Here is a 17,213-nt window from a genome sequence, read left to right on the forward strand (position 1 = left end):
ACGTGCTACTGTATCAATATCTGGATCCGCACGGACAACTCACGTGCTAGGGTATAATATCTGGATCCGCACGGACAACTCACGTGCTATAGTAAGCCAATCTGGCTTGCTGCGACATGCAACCCGATCCCATAATTATCCTCACAATCAGGCCCTTGACCTCACTCAATTATCAATCTCTCCAGTCTCTCGGGCTCACAATGTCATGAAACTAGCCCAAAATGATGATATGATGAATCAATAAATAGAAATAGAGACTGAGAGATGATATGAAATGAATGAACATGATTGAGTATGTAATTTCATTTTAAACAAATAATTCAACAACAATATGACCTCTGTGGGTCTTAATAATACTGGCACATAGCCTCAGCATGATTTTTAATATGATTCTCAGCTTAATTTCTTTAACCATAAAACTACATAGAAAATGCCAAGATTATTTGACTACAAAATTTCACGGAACTAATTACGTCATAATTTCTATAGTGCACGCCCACATGCCTATTACCTAGAATGTGCGTCACGTCCAAACAATTCACATAATATGTATATTTAGGGTTCATACCCTCAACTCCAAGATTCGAAGAGTTAGTTACCTCAAACCGTGTAATTCTTTACTCCGCTATGCCTTTGCCTCGTAAATTTGCCTCCGATAGCCTCATATCTAGTCACAATTAATTCGTTTCAGTCAATACAAATTACAAGAATTAATTCCAAAGAAAAATACTAATTTTTCATCAAAATCCAAAATTGCACTCAAAAATCGCACGTGGGGCCCACGTCTCAGAATCCGACAAACTCACAAAATTCGATAACTCATTCAATTACGAGTCCAACTATACTAGTTTCACTCTTCGAATCAATATTCAAATCCTAAAAATTTATTTTATGAAATTTCTATAATTTTTCCCAAATTTTCATCTCAAAATACTGATTAAATGTTGAAAACAATGAAATATTCATGTATGTTAACCAAATCTGAGTTAAAATCACTTATTCCGATGAATTTCTTGAAAATCCCATGAAATATCGCCACAAACCGAGCTCCCAAAGTCCAAATATGAAATAATACTCTAACCCTCATTTATAAAGTACAAAAATCTGATCCCTCATTGTGCTGACCGCACAATTTTTGTGCGGTCCGCACATTCTAGGTTCTACGGTCGCACTCCAAATTGTGCGGTCGCACTTCAGTAGCCTCTACACTACCAGGCATGAGTAAATTGACCATAACTTTCTCTATAAATATCCAAATGATGATTGGTTTACCTTTCTAGAAACTAGATTCAAAGGAATACAACTTTCGTTTTTAAATCATCTCCAAAATCCGTGTAGATTAAAATCTATAAGTTTCCAAAGTCGGACCATCGAATCTGCGAAATCACTTTTCTGCGGCCGCGAGAAGAATTCTTCGAACCGCACAATTTTGACTGCGGTCCGCACATCTTCAAGTGCGGTCCACACAATTCTGACTGCTATAGCTGTGATGACCCAAAATGTCATCTTTAAATTTAATAATTAATTTTGTATTCTAAGACCTCAAAAAGCACTATTTATCATTCCTCGACTTGCGTGCGCATTCCATAAAATTTTCAGGTGAAAAATGGATTAAAATGTGAATTAAAGCTTTAAAACTCAACTAAGTTGACTTTGGTCAACATTTTGAGCAAACAGACTCGGATCAGTATTTTGATAGTTTCGGTAGGTCCATATCGTAATTTGGGACTTAGACATATGACCGTTATCAAATTCCGAGGTCCCTAGCCCGAGATATGGAATTTTGATGAAAAATTAAAAGTTTAAGTTCAAATAGTGACTGGACGTCAAATTATGTGCAGACTAACCCGGAATAGAATTTTGATAATTCCAACAGCTCCGTATGGTAATTTTGGACTTAGGAGCATGATCGGAATTTTATTTGGAAGTTCGTAGTGGAATTAGGCTTGAAATGCCAAAAGTTGATTTTTTGTGAAGTTTGACCGGGGGGTTGACTTTTTGATATCGAGGTTGGAATCCGATTCTGGAAATTGGAATAGGTCTGTTAGGTCATTTATGACTTGTGTTAAAAATTTGAATTCATTCCGAATTGATTTGATGTTTTCGGCACAAGATATAGAATTTGAAAGTTCAAAGTTCATAGATTTTGATTTGAGGTGCGATTCATCGTTTTGATATTGTTTGATGTGGTTTGAAGCCTCGACTAAGTTTATATTATATTTTGGGACATGTTGGAATAATTGATTAAGGTCCCGAGGGTCTCGGGTGGATTTCGGAAGGTAAACGGAATGGATTTCGGACAAAGAGGGTTGCTGGAAATTTCTGTTGCAGAAATTTTGCCAGAAATTTCTGGTGCGTGGAGCCAACTTTGGAAGCTTATATCTCACAATTCATAATGAAGCAGAAAATTTGTCAAAACATGAAAGTTGTACTTATTTGATTCTAGTTTTCAGAAAGTTAAACCATTCATTATTTGGACATTTGTACAGAAAGTTATGATGGATTGAATGAAGGCTGGTAGAGCAGTTTCGCTAGAAAATTCGCCAGAAATTTCTGATGTGTGGAGCCGACTTTGGAAGCTTATATCTCGCAATTCATAAGGAATCAGAAAATTTTCAAAACATGAAAGTTGTATTCGTTTGATTCTAGTTTCTACAAAGTTAAACCATTCATCATTTGGACATTTGTACATAAAGTTATGATCGATTGAAGGAAGACTGGTACAAGCAAGTTCTGGTGGACTTTTAGTGACGGAAAATTAACTTTTAGTGACGGATAGGCAGAAACTTAAAGACCAAAAATGTTCATTTCTTTCATTTCATTTTGGATTTTTGGAGATGGTTTTTGGGCGATTTTTGGGCGATTTTTACGGAAAAATATTAGGGTAAGTGTTTCTTATCCTATATTGATTTTACTTCATGATTCCATACTCATTTACATCATGAATCCATGAATTTATGGAAGAAAAATCAAGATTTTTGCAAAATCTTCCAAAAATAAAAATTTAAGATTTGGAGGTCGAGTTGTTATCGGAATTTGGTAAAATTAGTATGGGTGGACTCGTAATTGAATGGGTTGTCGGATTTTATAAGTTTCGCCGGATTCCGAGATGTGGGCCTCACATGCAAATTTTGAGCTAATTTCGAATTTTATTGAAAAATATAATATTTTCTTATGAAATTGATTAATATAATTTTGTTGACTGTATCGAATTAATTATGACTAGATACGAGTCGATCGGAGTCGGAAAATTGAGGAAAAAGCATAATACTTGGTTAAATTGGAGCAAGTCGAGGTAAGTGACTTGTCTAACCTTGTATGGGGGAAATTCCCCCTAGGATTAATAATTGTAATGTGTGGAAAGTCGTGTACACGAGGTGACGAGTGTGTAAACGGGCTAAATGTGAAAGATTATATTTTAAATTGTGTAGATCGCTCTTGCGCATTAATTAAATTATTTTATTTTGTTATATTTTTCATTATTGATTTAATGTTTATATTTTAAATTTGTTTGACCTTTTCGTGCTAATTGTTTTATCTGTTTAGTTCGAACTTGGTTTCTTTTATTCTATGCATTATTTGAAGGTTGATTTTCTTTAATTTAAATATTATTAATATGAAGTATTTGACATTTTTAAACTTGATATTGAAGCAACGTATTAAAGATTTTGAAATATTATTTTTTCCTGAATTATTTACTCCTGAATATTTTTGTAAGATTTTCGTACTCATTGTGATGGAGCAGTGAGCTCTTTATTGTGAAAAAATATTATTGTTGAATTATTTTGACATGAGCCGTGAGCTCTTTATTGTGTAAAAATATTGTTGTTGAATTATTTTGGCAAGTTAAATTATTTGAGCACCTGAGGTGCAAATTATGATATATTGTGATATTGATACGCATGCGGTGGTAAAAGGTCTGAGTATTGAAACGCATGCGGTAAGATAAGGGTGGCTTGATACGCGTGGCTAGTAGGGGCAACTACTAGAAGTCATGCAGTGTGATAAGGATGGCTAAAACGCGGGATGCTATTTCGGGAAAAATATTTTCTTTAAAATATATTGTGAAGGCTCCCGCGGTGAGATAAGAAAATGAAATATTTTGAATTTATTTATGATTTGGGACTACGAGGCGGTACCTCGAGAGTGCCCTTGTTGATATTGATTTATGGCCGCAGTTGCCTTTGATTATTGTTGTGATTTTCTTAAAGTTGAAAAGAATTCTGTTTTATTTTCGCGAGGTATTTATTTGCCATTATTTGATGTAATTAAATGTGACATACTACTTGATTCATTTTCATTGTCATTTTATCTTATAATATTGTTTAAACATTTTATCATGCCATTATTTATTCTCTAGTAGGGCCTGACCTGACCTCGTCACTACTCTACCGAGGTTAGGCTTGACACTTACTGGGTACCGCTGTGGTATACTCATACTATGCTTCTACACATCTTTTTGTGCAGATCCAGGTACATCTTATCAGACCACACATAAGTAAACTAGCTGTACGAGGAGACTTCGAGGTATATCTGCCAGCGTCCGCAGACTCTGGAGTCCCCTTCTATCTTACTATGTTGTCCTCCTTATTTGCTTTAGACTCTGATGTATAGAGACATAGAGAATAAATTCTTAGAAGCTTGTGACTTATTTCTACCGGATTTTGGGAATTGAAATTGTTTGAATTGTAGTTTATTTATTTCAGATATTTATTATTATCCCGCATTGATAGGCTTACCTAGTCTTAGAGACTAGGTTCCATCACGACATCCTATAGAGGGAATTTGGGGTCATGACAAGTTGGTATCAGAGCTCTAGGTTTATAGGTATTATGAGTCACCAACAAGTTTAGTAGAGTCTTGTGGATCGGTACAGAGACGTCTGTACTTATCTTCGGGAGGCTATGGAACTGTTAGGAAAATATTCATTTCTTTGATTCTTTATCGTGCGACATTGATTTATCTTGAAACATATATCTCATATTCCTTTGTATCCACTCGTGTATGACATTGCGCACTCGGTATTAGTTGTGTGTCGACGGTTCGTGATGCCGCAGATGGACTACGAAGGAGCCAGAGATGCTCAAACATTGCCTTAACGTGTGATTCCGATTGAAGATGCGGGCGTATTGAGAGATCACCTAGTGAATCATGTGCGGGGTGCAATGGACATTGGCGTCTGGTTGATTATACGAGTTGTGAAAGTTATTATTATGGATCATCGGACGTTGTGACCTATGACTTCACGCCGTCCACTATGAATGGGTGGATTGTGGGGTCATGTATTATATCAGTTTTGGGCCTAAAATGTATATATGTGGTACTGAAAGGTTCCCTAAAATTTACACATGTTTAAGGCCTGAGATTTTGTAGAGGATAAGGTTGGGACTTGCGGTATGTCCATCTCCTTAATAATCCTATACTTCAATACCAAAGGAGTTATAGAAATAACTCTAAATTTGTAGAAGGTCTACTCAGCGTGGACGTCACTGTTGCGGATGTTGGGGTGCTTCGGAGGAAGTACACTTGTTGATGAGAGTCTGGACTATGTGGTTCGTGACAAGATTTGTCTCTATGGAGCTCTACTTTTGTGATCGTTGTGTATAAATAGGGGTAAGGGTTACCCAAAGAAGAATCGAAGAGTATGTTAAGAAATAAGTCAGCTCAACAATGTTGAGTCAGCATAACAAAAGAAGAAATTTACCTTGGGAGAGATAATTCTCCACCGGTATTCATGGCAAGCGTATGAAGAGGGCAGACCAGCCAATGCAACACCGCCCATTTGGCTCAGTTCTCAGAAATGCTTTTGAAAGAGTTTGTTTCCCGGACTCTCCGTAATGCATGGCACATAGTGTTTGAACAGTTGCGTCAGGTCACCATTGACGGTGTCAGAATATGCCATCAAGTTCAATAAGTTAGCCCGTCATACTCCTACTTTGTTTCTTACAGCTAGAGGGCGAGTCCACAGACTCATTTAAAGACACAATTATGATCGTAAAATTTTGTACGACTCAGGAGCTACAAGCTGATACTTCATTTATGCTAGTTGTACAAATTGCCAAGATATTAGAATGTGTTTGGGGTGAGGAAAAAAGGAAACTATGGATACCAAGACGTCTCGAGGTTCTGGGAGATTCAGTGGATTCTACTCTGCAAGTATAAATCATTATGGAGGGGGCTCGGGTAGTCGGCCAACCCAATCCGCACATCAGATTACTTGGGGTGCTCCAGTAAGTTCTTTTAATGCAACACCGACATGAGTTCCTACAATGGTTATTCCAGTTATCTGGCACAGACTCAATATGAGCAACCTAACCCGCAAAGGGGTTGTTATGAATACGGTGATACTAGGCACATCATGAGAAAATTGTCCCAAACTTGGGAGAGACTTATTTCATCAAAGCACTCAGGCTACGTGCCCCATTGCAGTTACTACACTACCCACACGACCAGTTAGGGGTGGAGGACAGATGGGTAGAAGGCGTCCTAGAGGTGGAGACCCAGCCGTTAATATATTTGTTTTATGGTATGATGGAGGTCGCTACATCTGTTGGTGTCGTTACAGGTACGACCTTGATATAATATAAAGGAATAATTTCCTTAACTTGATTCGGTTCTGAGTATCGAGACAAGTCCTCCTATTGTGCTCCACTTATGAGTGAGTTTCATAATTCTATAATCTACTTATGTGTTTACTCCTGTTGGGAGATTCCATGGAGATAATTACGCCTATCATTCCATGTTGGTCACTAATAAGACCTGTGAGGTTAAATGTGGCTTTTTGTTACTCATTTCGGTAAGTTTTGATGTAACTTACGGATAATTAATTACAAATTGCAAATTATATGCCCTACCGGTATGGGGTTCATTATGTGTTGTGATTTTGTTTAACGGAAATTATTTAAAAGGAGCAAATGAAAAGTTTCGATTGGCACGATGTGCATATTACTTGTGATTCAGAACCGAGGACGAGATCCTCGCATTTTAATATAAACTGATATGTTTAAACCGGGCTACGAGCTACGGTGGAAGTTATATAAGGACGAGATCCTTGTGAGGAAAATTTTTGTGTTTAAGTTCTCCCTTGTGAATTTTAATTTGTACTATAATACTAATAGGGATTCATGCCTGTTAGTATTATTTGAAAATTCTATATGAAATTCTCTGTGCATACTTGCCAATTTTGTGTTGTAATTATTGAGTTTTAACCTACGAGGTAGGTTCTCGCCCAGTGACGTTAAATGTGACTCATTAATCCGGGTAAATAATTATGAGGTCTTCATGCCTCGTATCTCGTTATCCGTATTGTGAAGGTTTGAAACGAGATTTTTGTTAACATGAAGTTAATTGACGATTTTGTAATTGATTATGAAAAACTATTAAGACCAGATTGACCCAGAAGGGTGCTCCGTTCATATGGACCGAGGAATGTGAGGAGAGCTTCCAAAAGCTCAAGACAGCTTTGACTACAGCCCCAATGTTGGTATTACCTACAGGTTCAGGGTCTTATATTGTGTATTATGATGCGTCACGTATTGATCTCGGCGCAGTGTTGTTGCAAGAAGGTAGGGTGATTGCCTACGCGTCCAGACATTTAAAGGTGCATGAGAAGAATTATCCAGTACACAACCTTGAGTTAGCAGCTATTGTTCATGCCTTAAAGATTTGGCGGCATTATTTGTACGGTGTCCATTGCGAGGTCTACACCGATCACCGAAGTCTACAACATCTGTTTAAACAGAAGGATCTTAATTTGCGGTAGCGGAGATGGTTGGAGTTGCTTAAGGATTATGATATCACCATTCTCTCTCATCTTGGGAAGGACAATGTAGTGGCAGATGCCTTGAGTCGTAAGGTGGAGAGTTTGGGCAGCTTAACATATTTACCGGTAGCAGAGAGGCCTTTAGCCTTGGATGTTCAGGCCTTGGCCAACCAGTTTATTAGACTGGATGTTTCCGAGCAGAGCCGAGTTTTGGCTTGTGTGGTTTCTCAGTCTTCTCTTTATGAACGTATCAGGGAACGTCAGTATGATAACCCCCATCTGCTTGTACTTAAAGACACAGTTCAGCACGGCGATGCCAAGGAAGTCACTATTGGAGATGAATATGTATTACAGATGCAGGGCAGGCTATGTGTGCTAAATGTAGATGGTTTGCGCGACTTGATTTTCCAGGAGGCTCACAGTTCGCGGTACTCCATTCATCTGGGTGCTGTAAATATGTATCAAGACTTGAGACAACACTATTGGTGGAGGCGGATGAAGAAAGACATAGTGGAATATGTAGCTCGGTGCTTAAATTGTCAGCAGGTGAAATATGAGCATCAACGACCGGGTGGATTGCTTCAGAAGTTGGAAATTCCAGAATGGAAATGGGAGCGGATCACTATGGATTTCGTTGTTGGGCTCCCATGGACTCGGAGGAAGTTCGATGCAGTTTGGGTGATTGTGGATAGATTGACCAAGTCAGCTCATTTCATTCCTGTGATTACTACTTACTCTTCAGAGCAGCTGGATCAGGTATATATTCGCGAGATTGTCAGACTTCACGGTGTACCGGTATCTATTATCTCTGATCGGAGTACACAGTTAACCTCATGGTTTTGGAGGGGTGTACATCGAGAGTTGGGTACTCGTGTGGAGTTGAGTACAACATTTCACCCTCAGACGGATGGGCAGTCCGAACGCACTATTCAGATACTGGAGGATATGCTTTGTGCGTGTGTGATAGATTTTGGGGGTGCTTGGGATCAGTTCTTACCACTTGCGGAGTTTGCTTACAACAACAGTTGCCAGACAAGCATTCAGATGGCTCCGTATGAGGCCTTGTATGGTAGGCGGTGCCGGTCCCCAGTGGGTTGGTTCGAACCGGGCGAGGCTAGGCTATTGGGTATAGACTTGGTTCAGGATGCCTTAGAAAAGGTTAAGTTAATTCAGGATTGACTTCGTACTGCCCAATCTAGACAGAAGAGTTATGCGAATCGGAAGGTTCGTGATGTTGTATTCATGGTTGGTGAGCGGGTATTGCTCCGGGTTTCGCCTATGAAGGGTGTGATGAGGTTCGGAAAGAAGAGCAAGTTGAGCCCTAGGTATATTGGGCCTTTTGAGATTCTTGAGAGAGTTGGAGAGGTGGCTTACAAACTTGCACTACCACCTAGTCTCTCTGCGGTTCATTCGGTATTCCATGTTTCTATGCTTCAGAAATATCACGGCGATCTGTCTCATGTGTTAGACTTCAGTTCGGTTCAGTTGGACAAAGATCTATCTTATGTTGAGGAACCAGTGGCTATTTTGGATAGGCAGGTTCGAAAGCTGAGGTCAAAGAACATTGCTTCCGTGAAGGTTCAGTGGAGGGGTCATCCGGTCGAAGAGGTGACTTGGGAGACTGAGCATGATATGCGCAGTTGTTATCCACACTTATTCACCAGCTCAGGTACTTTTTCTAACTCCGTTCGAGGACGAACGTTTGTTTTAGAGGTGTCGAATGTGATGACCCAAAATATTATCTTTAAATTTAATAATTAATTTTGTATTCTAAGACCTCGAAAAGCACCATTTATCATGCCTCGACTTGCGTGCGCAGTCCGTAAAATTTTCAGGTGAAAAATGGATTAAAATATGAATTAGAGCTTTAAAACTCAACTAAGTTGACTTTGGTTAACATTTTGACCAAACGGACTCGGATCAGTATTTTGATAGTTCCGGTAGGTCCGTATCGTGATTTGGGACTTAGGCGTATGCCCGGAATCAAATTCCGAGGTCCCTAGCCCGAGATATGGAATTTTGATGAAATATTAAAAGTTTAAGTTCAAATAGTGACCGGATGTCAAATTATGTGCAAACGACCCAGGAATAGAATTTTGATGATTCCAACAGCTCTGTATGGTAATTTTAGACTTAAGAGCGTGATCGGAATTTTATTTGGAAGTCCGTAGTGGAATTATGCTTGAAATGTCAAAAGTTGAATTGTTGTGAAGTTTGACCGATGGGTTGACTTTTTGATATCGAGGTTAGAATCCGATTATGGAAATTGGAATAGGTCTGTTAGGTCATTTATGACTTGTGTGCAAAATTTTAAGTCATTCCGAATTGATTTGATGTGTTTCGGCACAAGATATAGAATTTGAAAGTTCAAAGTTCATCGATTTTGATTTGAGGTGCGATTCATCGTTTTGATGTTGTTTGAAGCCTCGACTAAGTTCGTATTATATTTTGGGATATGTTGGAATAATTGGTTAAGGTCCCGAGGGTTTCAAGTGGATTTCGGAAGGTAAACGGAATGGATTTCGGACAAAGAAGGTTACTGGAAATTTCTGTTGCAGAAATTTTGCCAAAACTTTCTAGTGCGTGGAGCCAACTTTGGAAGCTTATATCTCGCAATTCATAAGGAAGCAGAAAAATTGTCAAAACATGAAAATTGTATTTGTTTGATTCTAGTTTCCAGAAAGTTAAACCATTCATTATTTGGATATTTGTACAGAAAGTTATGATGGAATGAATGAAGGCTGGTAGAGCAATTTCGCCAGAAATTTCTGATGCGTGGAGCCGACTTTGGAAGCTTATATCTCGCAATTCATAAGGAATCAGAAAATTTTCAAAACATGAAAGTTGTATTCGTTTGATTCTAGTTTCCACAAAGTTAAACCATTCATCATTTGGATATTTGTACATAAAGTTATGATCGATTGAAAGAAAGCTGGTACAAGCAAGTTCTGGTGGACTTTTAGTGACAGAAAATGGACTTTTAGTGACAGATAGGCAGAAACTTAAGGACAAAAAATGTTCATTTCTTTCATTTCGTTTTGGATTTTTGGAGATGATTTTTGGGCGATTTTTGGGTGATTTTTACGGAAAAATATTAGGGTAAGTATTCCTTATCCTATATTGATTTTACTTCATGATTCCATACTCATTTACATCATGAATCCATGAATTTATGGAAGAAAAATTAAGATTTTTGCAAAATCTTCCAAAAACAAAAATTTAAGATTTGGAGGTCGAGTTGTTATTGGAATTTGGTAAAATTAGTATGGGTGGACTCGTAATTGAATGGGTTGTCGGATTTTATAAGTTTCGCCGGATTCCGAGATGTGGGCCTCACAAGCAAATTTTGAGCTAATTTCGGATTTTATTGAAAAATATAATATTTTCTTATGAAATTGATTACTATAATTTTTGTTGACTGTATCAAATTAATTATGACTAGATACGAGTCGATCGGAGTCGGAAAAATCGAGAAAAAAGCATAATACTTGGTTAAATTGGAGCAAGTCGAGGTAAGTGACTTGTCTAACCTTGTGTGAGGGAAATTCCCCCTAGGATTAATAATTGTAATATGTGAAAAGTCGTGTACACGAGGTGACAAGTGTGTACACGGACTAAATGTGAAAGATTATGTTTTAAATTGTGTAGATCGCTGTTGCGCATTAATTAAATTATTTTATTTTGTTATATTTTTTATTATTGATTTAATGTTTATATTTTAAATTTGATTGACCTTTTTATGCTAATTGTTTTATCTGTTTAGTTGGAACTTGGTTTCTTTTATTTTGTGCATTATTTGAAGGTTGATTTTCTTTAAATTAAATATTATTAATATGAAGTATTTGACATTTTTAAACTTGATATTGAAGCAACGTATTAAAGATTTTGAAATATTATTTTCCTGAATTATTTACTCCTGAATATTTTTGCAAGATATTCGTACTCATTGTGATGGAGCAGTGAGCTCTTTATTGTGAAAAAATATTATTATTGAATTATTTTGACATGAGCCGTGAGCTCTTTATTGTGGAAAAATATTGTTGTTAAATTATTTTAGCAAGTTAAATTATTTGAGCACCTGAGGTGCAAATTGTGATATATTGTGATATTGATACGCATGCGGTGGTATAAGGTCTGGGTATTGAAACGCATGCGGTGAGATAAGGGTGGCTTGATACGCGTGGCTAGTAGGGGGAACTACTAGAAGTCATGCGGTGTGATAAGGATGGCTAAAACGCGGGATGCTATTTCGGAAAAAAATATTTTCTTTAAAATAAATTATGAAGGCTCCCGCGGTGAGATAAGGAAATGAAATATTGTGAATTTGTTTATGATTTGGGACTACGAGGTGGTACCTCGAGAGTGCCCTTGTTGATATTGATTTATGGCTGCAGTTGCCTTTGATTATTATTGTGATTTTATTAAAGTTGAAAAGAATTCTGTTTTGTTTCTGCGAGGTATTTATTTGCCATTATTTGATGTAATTAAACTTGACATACTACTTGATTCATTTTCATTATCATTTTATCTTATAATATTGTTTAAATATTTTACCATGCCATTATTTATTTTCTAGTAGGGCCTGACCTGACCTCGTCACTACTCTACCGAGGTTAGGCTTGACACTTACTGGGTACCGCTGTGGTGTACTCATACTACGCTTCTGCACATCTTTTTATGCAGATCCAGATACATCTTATCAGACCACGCATCAGTAAACTAGCTATACGAGGAGACTTCTAAGTATATCTACCAGCGTCCGAAGACTCCGGAGTCCCCTTCTATCTTACTATGTTGTCTTTCTTATTTGCTTTAGAATCTGATGTATAGAGACATAGAGAGTAAATTCTTAGAAGTTTGTGACTTATTTCTACCGAATTTTGGGAGTTGAAATTGTTTGAATTGTAGTTTATTTATTTCAGATATTTATTATTATTCCGCATTGATAGGCTTACCTAGTCTTAGAGACTAGGTGCCATCACGATATCCTACGGAAGAAATTTGGGGTCGTGACAACAGTACTTTGGGAGTTTGCGGCCGCACTTCTGCACTAAAAAATGTGCCCTTCGCACTTCAACTGTCCCATAATATCGTTAGAGTGTCGAAATGCCCCGACTCGCTCAAAACTCACCCCGAAACACGTCCGAGCCACTCGGGACCCTGTCTGAATGAACCAACAAGTCCTATAACACGATACGAACTTAGTCGAGCCCTCGAATCACATCAAACAACATCAAAAAACAGAAATCGCACTTCAATTCAAGCCTATTAAAATTAAGGAAATTCCAACTCTACGATCGATGCCGAAACGTATCAAATCAAGTCCGATTGACCTCAAATTTTGCATACAAGTCATAAATTACATAACGAAGCTATTCAAATATTCAGAATCGGATTGCGACCCCGATATCAAAAAGTCAACTCCCCGATCAAACTTCCAAACTTAACTTTCGATTTTAGCTATTTCAAGCCAAATTCAACTACAAACTTTTAAATAATTTTTCGGACACGCTCCTAAGTCCAAAATCACCATATGGAGCTGTTGGAATCATCAAAATTCTATTCAGGGGTCATTTACACACAAGTCGATATCCGGTCACTATTTTAACTTAAACTTTAAACCTTGGTAACTAAGTATTCCAATTCATTCCAAAACCTCACCGGACCCGAACCAATTACCCCGGCAAGTCATACAATAATTATAAAGCATAAATTGAGCAGTAAATGGGGGAATGGGGCTGAAATACTTTAAACGACCGGTCGGACCATTACAAATATTAATTTCCAGCTATTACATAATATTTTGCAGCTTTTACTTATATATTGCATGTATTTCGCACAGTGTAATGGAATCGAATTTGGAAAAATAATGTGTCCCAATAAATAACCTTAAACTTTATGATGTTGAATGGGTAATTAAGGTATTGGTTATTCGAAAAGAACCAATAATAAAATATAAGAACGACAAAGGAGAGGATTTGCGTTGGCATTTAACATTTGTTGACGAAGAGGTAGGCTTCTTTTGCATATTTATTTTGATACAATTTATTATTTATTTGTATTATTTTTGATTAATCTAAAATTATTTTTATATTAATTTATAGGGGACACAGATCCAGGCAGTACTGTTCAATAAAAATGTTGAAGATTGGAAAATTTTATTTCAACAGAACAAAAGCTATTACATTATAAATGGTCGCGTGAATTTTGCCTATTTATCTGTGCACAAGGAGTTGAAAATATCTTTTACCAATTATACTACAGTTACGGAATGCACCAACCACTTTTCGACCACAAAACTTTCGAATAATTTTCTATCTTTAGAAGAGGCAACAAAATCCACCATCAGAACATTATTTGGTAATTTTCTTCTCACTATCTTATGATAATACATTGGATACTTTTATTTTAATATATTTAAGTATTTCACATTAATTCCTTTAATAGTTACTTTGTAACTTACGTGTGATTTCTCTTTATACTTTTCACATACGTAATTTGCATACCGATAAAAGCAAAGGGACCATCAATGGTGGAAGAAAAAAAGAGGCTTGAAATAATAGTTACATATGAAACGTAAGTAAAAATTAGTTAAGCTATTTAATATTTATATTAAGTAACTATAACAGATAAAATATTTACTTATTTCTTGCAACTAATACATATTTCAATTGTAAATTTTAGGCATAATCGTAAAATTGTAACCATGTGGGGTGAGCTAGCTGAAAAAGATGGTGAAATTCCACTACAATTGATAGATGAGAAACCCGTCGTAGCATTTTGTGATGTGAAAGGGTCGATTTTTCAAGGTATTATATATGAAGTTTTTATAAGCACAATAAATTCTTTATCAATTAAATTTATACTAAGCTTTATTTGTCTTTTGTGAGTAGGGGATTTTTGTATATCTACGACTCATATTAGTAGTGTGTTGATCCACCCGACATTTCAAAGAGCAAAAGAGATGCAAAATTGGTAAGATATGACATTATTTGTTGCCCCAAAATGTTACTTCTTAAGATGCCAAGAAATATTTGATAATCCATTAAATTCCATATTTACAGGCATGATGGTATGAAAGCGCAAAATAAAGATATTACTTTAATGCCATCTAAGCTAATTAGAGAAGCTAGAGAAGTGAAGATCAAAGATATCATAAATGGTTCATCTGCAACTATGAAGGTAAGTTTTGTCAAATACTTTAGAGTGATTATACTCCTTTTGAACGTGTTAAACAAAATTAAATAATTGTTATTTGTAGGATTCATATCGTAGATTTAATGCACGAATAACAACGCTTGTAGACAAAGATGAGCCGTGGTATTCTTCTTGCAAGAAATGCTATAAGAAAGTCAATATTAAAAACAAAATTGTGAATTGTAGCAGTTGTATGTCAGAAAACGTTGATCACGAAGAAAGGTAATATGGATACTCATTCACTTCCTTTATATCTCTTGATATTAAATAAGTTATTAATTTAGTTATGCATTATTTTGTAGATATCGTCTAAAAATCGATGTGTTTGATGGCGATCGACATAGCAATATTACACTTTTTGATGCTGCAAGATATTTGTTAGGTTGTGATGTAAGGTTATTTTATCTTTCACTTTATATTTATTATTAGTATACTTAATGTATAACTTGACGGCTATTTGAATACTATTGTGCTTCCTTTCAGCAAAATAATATTTCAGCTAATATATTCCTTTTAATGCTACAGAAAGAAGACTAGATATTTTACCAGAAGATGATCTTGAGTGAAAATAAAGAATTTACTTTTCTGGTGAAAATTGATAAAAGACCACAAGGCAATGGAGTTAAAAGGGACTTAATTGCTGAAGAGATGCATGAAATTGGAATTATTGTTGGCCCTGAAACTGAGGAAGACGTGATAAAGTTGGACAAAAGAATCAAGAAGACAAGAGATTGCAGAGACAAAGAAGATACTCATTCAATAATTCATAAAAAAATCAAAATAGAAAAGGATTAGGGATTTATCAATCTTCTGTCATTCCAGTAGATTTTCATTACAATATCTTTTTTTTTTGGGTGGATTTCCAGTATTCTCCAATATGTTACTATTTCAACTTTATTTTTGAACTACATGTTAGTAATTTGACAAATTCGTGCGATACACAAAATATCTTGTATCAACTTTCGATCTTGTATCTAGTCAAGCAGTTTCGCTCCATTACAACTTGTTCCAGTAATTGTCAATATAGGTCTGAATTATCCATGTGTTTTCATAAATTTGAAAGGCTGAAACTTGATTTGGTTATTTTCTATTATTATGCTTGAATCTCTTTTAGTGATAGATTAAAAACAAAGGTTAAGATATGTGCTATAAGATACCCGTCAACCTCATGTCTTCTCTTCCCATGAAAGCAGAAAGCATTCCATTGATCTTTCTCAATTATTTATCTTGATACAATTACATGTTTATTTTTTAATTTTAGTGAATAAAATGTTATCGAACATAAATTACTTGAAAAATCTGAAATAAGTTAATAATAATAAAAAAGAAAATGACAACAAAAAATATTAATACTTCGTATGTTGGATAAAGTCCAATTAAAATAATTTTAACCAAAATCAACTTCGTAGGGTCGGCGTATGTGTAGTTTAAATCAGAAAAGAATTTTAGAGTTAAGTGATTTACAATTATATCCTTAAATTATACAAATATTTAAGGTCATAAAAATTGATAATATTTCGAGGACATTTTTAGACAATAAAATTTTATCGAACATAAACTACTTGAGAAAAAGTCAGTAACAAAGAAGAAAAAAAGATCAATACTTCGTATGTTGTGATAACAATTGATATGATCCAAAACTTAAGGTCTAATTAAAGGGAATAGTCTAAAACGATAAAGTCTCAAAAGAATTTTACCTAAAATCAACTTTGTAGGGTCGGCGTATATGTAGTTTAAATCGAAAAAGAATTCTAGCCTTAGGTGATTTATAATTATATCCTTAAATTATATAAATATTTAAGGTCATAAAAGTCAATTAATATTTCGAGGATATTTTAGTCGAAAATTGGTTGCACTTTCAAGAGGGATATCAAGATCGACAACAAGAGTTATGGTTAAGGCAGAGCAACCAACGCATTAGGAGGAAACATACACAAAAAAATATTGTCCATTAATAAGTGTTCGTTAAGATACCATCACATTAATTACTTTTAAACTATAATATATAATTATGTAATAAACATAACAAAATTGATTATTTATGTAAGTTTTAATGATGTCCTTTTATTTTAAATTCATGTATTGTGTTATTGTAATAATATTCGGCATTTAGATGATTGTTGTATTATTATACATAAAATTTCTCTCATTAATTAAATTTTATTTTTCCTTCATATAAATAAATATTTAAATCATCACGTGCCATTATTATCTTGCAACGCACGTTCATAGATACTAATACTATACTATACTA

The 17,213-nt window shown here is 35.6% G+C and overlaps 1 long non-coding RNA gene across 1 annotated transcript; it reads left to right on the forward strand.

Annotated features, from left to right (window-relative positions):
- The first annotated feature begins 13,598 nt into the window (after positions 1 to 13,598).
- Positions 13,599 to 14,220, forward strand: LOC138903718 (uncharacterized). The gene is made up of 2 exons (XR_011413079.1): positions 13,599 to 13,773; positions 13,867 to 14,220. It is a non-coding gene; the product is annotated as an uncharacterized lncRNA (long non-coding RNA).
- The last annotated feature ends 2,993 nt before the right edge of the window (positions 14,221 to 17,213 follow it).

The sequence above is a fragment of the Nicotiana tomentosiformis genome, chromosome 12 (assembly GCF_000390325.3).
Source record: "Nicotiana tomentosiformis chromosome 12, ASM39032v3, whole genome shotgun sequence".
In the NCBI taxonomy this organism is placed as follows: Eukaryota; Viridiplantae; Streptophyta; class Magnoliopsida; order Solanales; family Solanaceae; genus Nicotiana; species Nicotiana tomentosiformis.